Here is an 8212-nt window from a genome sequence, read left to right on the forward strand (position 1 = left end):
AAAATTATAACTGAGCCATCATTAAACATATAAAATATGCTCAGCATTATTAGTATTCAGGAAAATACAAATTAAATCCATAATGAGACACCATTTAATATCTATCAAATATGCTTAAAAAGTATGAAAATATCAAATCTTGGTGAGGATGTGGAGACACAGAAACGCCATATGCTGCTGGAAACCAAAGTAGAGAACATCTGTGGGCATTATCTAGCGTAGCTGAAGCAGGCACACCGTATTAACTCAGCAATTCCTGACCACGGTTCATAACATAATTTATAATAGGGAAATAGGCCCATTGATAGGGAAAAAATAAAATCTCCATTTACACAACAGTCAGACATGAATTAACTAGAGCTACCCACATCAACATGAATGGACCTCGTGTATGTTATATTAAGAAAAACAAGTCAGTGGAAAACGTATGATATCTTATATAACATCAAGAACTCATAAGCTATATATGTATACATATACACACACATTAAGGATACACATGTAAGTGGTAACATTGCAAAGAAAAACAAGGAATGAACATAAAATTCAGGAAATGGTCGAGATTGCCTTTTAGGGGATGGAACTGGGGATGGGTACAGAAGTGATTTCACAATATTGTTAATGTTCTATTCCTTAAGCTGCAGGGAAGATAAATGTTTGTTCACTTTACTTATTTTATTTTATTATTTTTTATTTACTTCTTTCCCCTCCCCCCTCCCCATTGTCTGCTCTCTCTGTCCATTCACTATGTGTGTTCTTCTGTGTCCACTTGTATTCTTGTCAGTGGCACTGGGAATCAGTGTTTCATTTTTGTTGTATCATCTTGCTGCGTCAGCTCTCTGTGTGTGCAGTGCCACTCCTGGGCAGGCTGTGCTTTTTTCACACGGGCCAGCTCTCCTTATGCGGCGCACTCTGCATGTGGGGCTCCTCTACACAGGGACACCCCTGCGTGGCACGGCACTCCTTGCCGTGTATCAGCACCGCGCATGGGCCAGCTCACCACCCGGGTCAGGAGGCCCTGGGTTCGAACCCTGGATCTCCCATATTGTAGGTGGACGCTCTATCAGTTGAGCCAAATCTGCTTCCCAACTTTACTTATTTTAAAAATACGTAAGCATTATATATACTTTTAAATAATATATGATGTGTTTTGTAATTTTTTACCTTAAAAATAAAGAATCTGTTTGATTATTGTTTTGAATTACCAGATGCCAGTCAAATTTCCGGAAAGGGGTCATGAAGTTCAAAACCTTTCTGGCAGGAATATTCCAAAGGGAATGTTTACAAATATGCTTTTGTTCTACAAGTTAGGTTTAAGAGAGTGCAGGTGGTGTAAACAAATTGCTGGGCACACAGAGCCCATGCTGGCTTCCTCTACGCGCCCTGCACGGCAGAGAAGTCTTAGACCCAGGCTGAACCCGCACCCCCTCCACCTCTCCCACTGCATTGCTACATGGAAGCCGTGCTGTGTGCGGATAAAACCCTAGAGAAGATCCCACCTTCCAGCCAAACAAAGCTAATGCCTTTGGGACACACGTTTATAAGAAAAGAAAATCAATACCGAATCATTGGTCCTCACGCGCCATCGTTGCTGAAAATCCAGTTACATCTTTTCTGAAAGGCCCATCGACATCTTCCTGCCTACTCTGTAGCATTGTTAGAAATCATGCTTTACGTCATAATGTCGGAAAGTTTCGTTCTTTCTGGCCATGCTCCTTTTATATTTAGAACTTATTTTTAGTTTGTTCATGATAGCAGAAAGGAGCATGGGGCCATACCAAATTTCAGTCTCTTAGTTTCTTCATAAATCTATCAGAAGAAGTATGAACTCAGGTCTGCAGCTGAGTAGAGTGACTCTGGTTAAAATTGTTAATCCTAAATTTTCCCTTCTTTAGGGCATGCTTCCAACTAAAAAAAATAAAAAGTCCACACCCTTCCTGCTGATGGTGCTTGCCCCACATCGTACTGATTTTCCTTCTGGGTATATAGCGAGGGAGGGAGAAATTACAGAGGAGAAGGGCCAAGGAGCAGAAAGCGTGTGGGCCTAGAGGGAGAGCGCCGAGTTCTGCTCATTCCCGAGGGGCTGTCGTGGTCCCAGAGTCGCAGGACTTGGCAGTTTCCCCTTTGCCTTAGACCACATGAAATTGTTTTCTCTCGGGCTTACACTAAGGGCTTTTAACACTTACTGATGGTCAAAGGATTCCGATTATTTCCCAAGAAGCCCCAGTGTGATCTGATCCAAGTGCCTCGTTAGACTCCAGTATCTTTAGATTTTCCTAGCGGCCAGTCATGCCTTTCAATTTACATGTGGCTTTTAATCCCGTGGTTTTTAATCCCTCCCTAATTTCAGTCACTTGAGAAGTGGACATGAATGGGAGGAGGCAAAGGGGGAAAAAGCAACTGAAAAGAACAAAGAGTTCAGGTTTATTTTTCCAAGTAAGCTGCTCCGGTCTTTCTCTTGCTCTATCTAACCTAGTGAAACAGCCCTTTCTCTGCATTTTGGACAGCACACGTTTCTATAACTTCACACTGAGAAACATCTGGGCTCTTGGCAGCAATTTGCCAAAACGAAATCTGCACCAATGGAAATGTTCCACATTATTATCAAGAGCAGAACAAAATGGTAGAGATAAATGAGTGGTAAAAAACTCCTGATGTATTACAATAAGATGCTCTGGCTCTCAAGTCTTGCCAGAGTTCGTTGTTTACCTTTTGATGTTCTTAATTATCCTACCTCTAACTGTGTGGAGAGCTGACTTAGAGCCAGCTAATTTTGTAAAAGTATAACCAGATGTACAATTCTTTTAATGTCCCAAATTCTATCAGGAACATGTGTTGAATATCTCAGTAGGAATGTTGCAAAAATTCTTGAAAGACAAAATTATCTCCCTTTTGAAACCGGATTTAAAAATCATTCTTATGAAACTAGTTTTGACACGAGTATATTTCATTCCTTGTATTCATAGTCAGTATGGGGACTTTTGTCTGTTAATAATTCAAATAAGTTCTAGAACCAGATTAGTAGTTTTTTTTTAAGTTGAAAGGACCCTTAGAAAGTATTTAGTCTAGCTCTATCATTCTAAAGATGAAAAAAAATATGTGTTTGATGGAAAAAAAAAGGAACTCCATTATACTTGGTCCTATAGGAGATATAACAATACAAAGATAATTCCTGCCCTCAGGAAACTGACATTCTCAGAGGTAAGAGAAACACAGTATACATAAATAACATGAGGCATAAGGTGAAGTGCGTCAAACTTGATAATGAAGAACTGAAGTTTTGGAGTACAACAACTCTTCCACATGTGGTGGTGTCAGAGGTGGGATGAGGGAAATTTTCCTAGAAAAGCTGACATATGATTTAGTTGCTGAAAAAAATGGGATAAAATTTTGGTAGGAGAAACTACAAATCAAGGAAATTTCTGATATAGGGAATAGCACAGATACATATGAAAATCGGGGTGTAAACCTGGAAAAAGCAGGTCATGCGAGACTACAAAGTGCAAACCAAAAAACAAACTGCACAACCCAAACAAATTATTTTCTTGAATCATTGCTGTCTTTCCAGAAATGTATCTAGTTTAAATCACTACCTGTAGTAACAGAGAAGTTGCTGCCTCTTGAGAGCATCTGTCCCAAATTTGTTTAGTTCTATTTTTTCCTTATTTTGAGCTAAAATATTTTTTTTCTTACAGCTTGCACTTATTTGTTCAAGTTCCACCTTTTATGCCCATGGAACAAAGGAGCTCGTCCTCCAAATGACAGTTCTTCAAATACTGAAGTTAGCCGTTTTTTTCTTTAAACTTTTTATTTTGAAATAATTTCAAACTTTCAGGACAGTTGCAAACGAAAACCAAAGTCCATACAGAAAACTCCAAAATACCTGCCTCTATCCCCTGGAACCCAGATCCCCCAGTTTTTATGTTTTGTCATATTTGCTGTGTCTTTTTGTCTATCTATTCACCCACCAGTTTTCTGAACATTTGGGAATAGATTGTAAACATCGTGCTCCTTGAACACAAACTTTCCTGCACCTGTATCAAGAACAAGGATATTCCGGTATGTAACCACCTCAAGTGTAGTTACCAAGGGCAGGAAATTTAAGATGGACACAAAGCTGATATTCTGTATTTCAGTTTATCCTACGTGACAATCGTGGCCTTTGCTGTTGTTTTTAAATCGTAGTTCTCACAGCCTAAGTGTCTCCACTCCTCTAACCACTCTTTTCGTGATGTAGTCAAGGATCTCCCCCATTTGAGCTTTGTATTCTGACTGAACTCAAGTTTCTTATATTCTCCTGGTTATGGATGGGCCTGTGTCCCCCAGAAAGACCTATTCAAGTCCAAAGTCCCAGGCCTGAGAAAATAACCCACTTGGAAGCAGGGGTTTGAAGATGTTGTTCATCTGAGGCAACCTGGATTAGGACCAATGTGACTGGTGCTGTAAGCAGAGGACACCCGGTACAAGCAGGGCATTTCTATGGCATGGGCAGTGCACAGGGAACAGGTGGATTTTAAAGAGCCCCGCGTCTCTGTGCACCCTGGAGCTCCATCTGCCTCTTCGTTTCGAGGTCCCACCGCTGACCTCCAGTCCAGAGCAGGCTGTCGTCCCAGGGCAACTTGTGTCTCAAGGAGCAGGAGCAGCAACACAAGAGGCACCCAATCCTTCTGCAGCCGGGAGAGCCTCGGCCAGGCAGCACCGGCAGCTCAGCAGAACGTCCTGCCCTGGGCCCTGCAGGCTGGAGCGCTAGGGCCACGGCAGGACCAGGGCATTGTATGTGGACGAGGATTAACCTGAAACCTTTGTGCACAGGAACACTCTTTTGTCAAAATATATGTCACATCCTGGGAGTGCTCAGGCTCACTAATATGTATCTTGTTTGAAGCAGAAGGGAGAGAGCTTGCTATTCCTCTCATTTTCTTCAAGAAGCTGTAGTCTTTCCCCCAAAGAAAAACAACTTCTCATGTTTTATTACAGAACTTTTGGTCCAGCTCCTAAAGGGAAGCCTCGCCATAAGACCGAAGGATATTGGCAGTAGATGATGTCCCTGTGCATCACTCTTTGACTGCAAAATAAGGTTAGTTTATGAATTAATGTTCTTTTCTTTCTACTGCTATCTCATTCCCATAAGGGCTTTTGCTCTGAAGATTTAAGACAACCACCTGGGCACTTTAGTAAAAGAAAACGCTTTCACTTTGACCCAGTTCCTCCTCAGATATGGTTCGGTAGATTTAGCATGTTCTGCACTTATTTGGATAATTTGAACAGAATGAAATTGATTTTTATACATTGCTTTAAAACTGATTAAAGTAATTTGCTGAATTAGATACATAGATACCTGGTTGTCATTACTAAAATTTCTTTTGTTTTAATCATTTTTCTAACTGATCAAAGATGCTGAAGTTCTTCTTTTTTTTTTTTTAAAAAAAGATTGATTCATTTATCTTCCCCCCTTCCTCTCCTTCTGCCCTGCTGTTTTTGCTGTCTGTGTTGTCTTCTCTTCTCATTTTCTCTCCTCTAGGATTCACCAGGATTCGATCCTGGGGACCTCTGATGTGGAGAGAGGTTCCCTGTCAATTGTGCCACCTTGGTTCCTGGTGTTTGCTGTGCTTCACCTTGACTCTCCCCTTGTCTCTCTTTTGATGCGTCATAATCTTTCTGCGCAACTCACTTGCACGGGGCACTGGCTCACCACGTGGGCATTTGGCAGGCACTTGTGTGGGCACTGGCTTACCACACAGGCATGCTTTCTCTTCTTCTTTTTCACCAGGAGGCCCTAGGGATCTAACTCAGTTCCTCCCATATGGTAGGTGGAAACTCTATCACTTGAGCCACATCCATTTCCCTCTAATTTTGCTTTGATGTACTCATGAATCAGATACGTACCTAAGCCTTTTTCCTCCAACTTTTACCCCATTCGAAGTGAACTCTCAGGTGTAAAAGTGAGTGAATTCCTACAGCAAAATAAATTTTCTTTATTGTCCTCTGACAGGGCCAAAATTATGAATATCTTTATGATTACTAAATTGATTTTAGATTTGAACAGATCTGCAAATGACTTATGCTAGTTTTATTTAGGGAAATATTTATATTAGAGCAAAATAAAATAATTTCCCATCTACTTTTCTAACTCTCACATACCATCTTGCTCTTTATATTAAAATTCCATGGAGCACATCATTACTCTTACTCCTCCATTTAAATATTTTGCTTCCACCCCAACAATACAAGAGACACTGATCTTGGAAAGATCATCTACAACTTCTTTTTGTACAAGTTCAGTTGACACACTGATGAATGAACGGACAGCCATATGAAGTGATCACAGAATCATCTGTACCTGGTAGAAGTCTGTGAAACACTTAAGTATCCTCCATGCTCAAACCCTACATAACTCTGGGAGGGATTATATCATAAATGGCAAGTAAAATTGACACTTCTGACCCCAGGTAAGTTTACCAGGGAGAGAAGCATTGGTCAAAGGTGGTCGTGAGGACGCGAAACATAAATGAAGCCAACCATAGCTGGGATAGCATATCAGGAATTTCTGCCCCATGTGCGCTCTGCATTCTGGCCAATGATGTGACTGTTCACAGAACGTGGGTGTCCAACCAGTGCAGGGCTGACAGGAGTATAAATAAGCTCTGTGTGCAGGCAATAAGATCACACCTAACCAATAACTCTTCATTCTTTAAAATCTCAGAATTGGAAGATGTCCTTTTCAGAAAATCTTCCAGCAAGTACATTTATACATGGCAATGTAACATGGTACAATCTTTCAGAAAGTCAGTGTTTGTTTCATACTGATGCTATAACAAATTACCAAAACCTCAGTGACTTAAAACAATACACATTTATTACCTTAAGGTTCTAGAGGTCAGAAGTTTGGCGCAGGTCTCACTGAGCTAAAATCAAGATGTTGGCTGGTCCTGTATTCCTTCTGGAGGCTCTAGGGGAAATTCCTTTTCCTTGTGTTTCTAGCTTTGAGAAGCTTCTGCTCTCTTCAAAGCCAGCAACAGCTGGACAAGTCTTTCTCATGCTGCATCACTCTGACAACTGACTCTCCTGCTTCCTTCTCACATTTACAATGACCCTTGCAGCACTGGGCTGATCATATATACAGGATAGTCTTCCCACCTCAAGATCTTTAACTTAATTACATATATAAGTTCCTGCTGCCGTGGAAGTAACATATGTGTAGGTTGTAGGGGTTAAAACATGGTCCTCTTTGGGAGACCATTATTCTGCCTTCCTCAAGGACAATCCTCAAAGAAACCTCAAAGTGTTGGTCTAATAATCCCACTTAAGGAAATTCATCCTAATAACTTTATTTATTGAACATTGGCTAAATGACTTAATGACTTACATTTTCCTCATTTGACCTTCAACACATTGCAAATTAGGTACTATTACTGAAGAAGCCAAAGTTGATAGCGTTGAGTGAGCAGTATTATTTAGAAGAAGAATTTATTGTATTGGAAGTGAGAAAGTTGCCAAAATTAACTAGGAAAAATAAAATGAGTGAGACCGATAGTTTCAGGGAAAAAATTGTACGATGTGAGTGAGACCTTGAAGTGAAACATAAAACAGGAAGGAGGCACTAGACTTACACGACTTACATGACTTTTGGTTACCCTGGCAATGTGCAGATGAGAGAGGAAGTTTCCAACCATGGCCACATTTAAATCAAGTGTCTGTCAATCAGATGCTGAACAAGAAGTCGTTGACCCAACTCCATACTGGGGGAAGGTCTAGGGAGAAAGTTTGGGTTAAAATCATTAGGGAAAGAATATGGTTATATATAAAATGATTACTTTGGGCCTGCATACCCAGAAACTTCCTGGTGACTGCAGACCTAGTATTTGCTGATTGTATTCTTTCAATGCAAATATTCCAAATTCTTTGTGCATTCATTGCCTCGCCTATCCTGTCTGTGGCCAGTATCCTAAGAAGGAAGTCAAAGAGGTGCCAGGAATTCAAGTCCCTGAGAGAAATTAAATAACTTACCCAGGGTCAGTTGGGTACAGTGGTAGTGTTCTGTTTGAACTCAAGTCTGCTGATTCCACATTCCACAAAGATTGAAATTTCCATGGAGATGGAAGGGATAGGTGATAACCATTACTGCGGCCCAAATTTTGCAAAAGTTTTCCCCAAAGAATTAAGCTAATAAAATTGACAGTTTGGCCATTTGTAAAAATAACCCAAGTTATCA

General features: G+C 40.6%; 1 protein-coding gene across 1 annotated transcript in view; it reads right to left on the reverse strand.

Annotated features, from left to right (window-relative positions):
• Positions 1 to 7813, reverse strand: part of LMNTD1 (lamin tail domain containing 1) — a 121395-nt gene extending 113582 nt beyond the window's left edge. The window contains exon 1 of the mRNA XM_058282919.1: positions 7620 to 7813. The gene's annotated coding sequence lies outside the window, so the exon portion shown is untranslated. The remainder of the gene's footprint in view (positions 1 to 7619) is intronic.
• Positions 7814 to 8212: the final 399 nt, after the last annotated feature.

Source organism: Dasypus novemcinctus, chromosome 20, assembly GCF_030445035.2.
Source record: "Dasypus novemcinctus isolate mDasNov1 chromosome 20, mDasNov1.1.hap2, whole genome shotgun sequence".
NCBI lineage: Eukaryota > Metazoa > Chordata > Mammalia > Cingulata > Dasypodidae > Dasypus > Dasypus novemcinctus.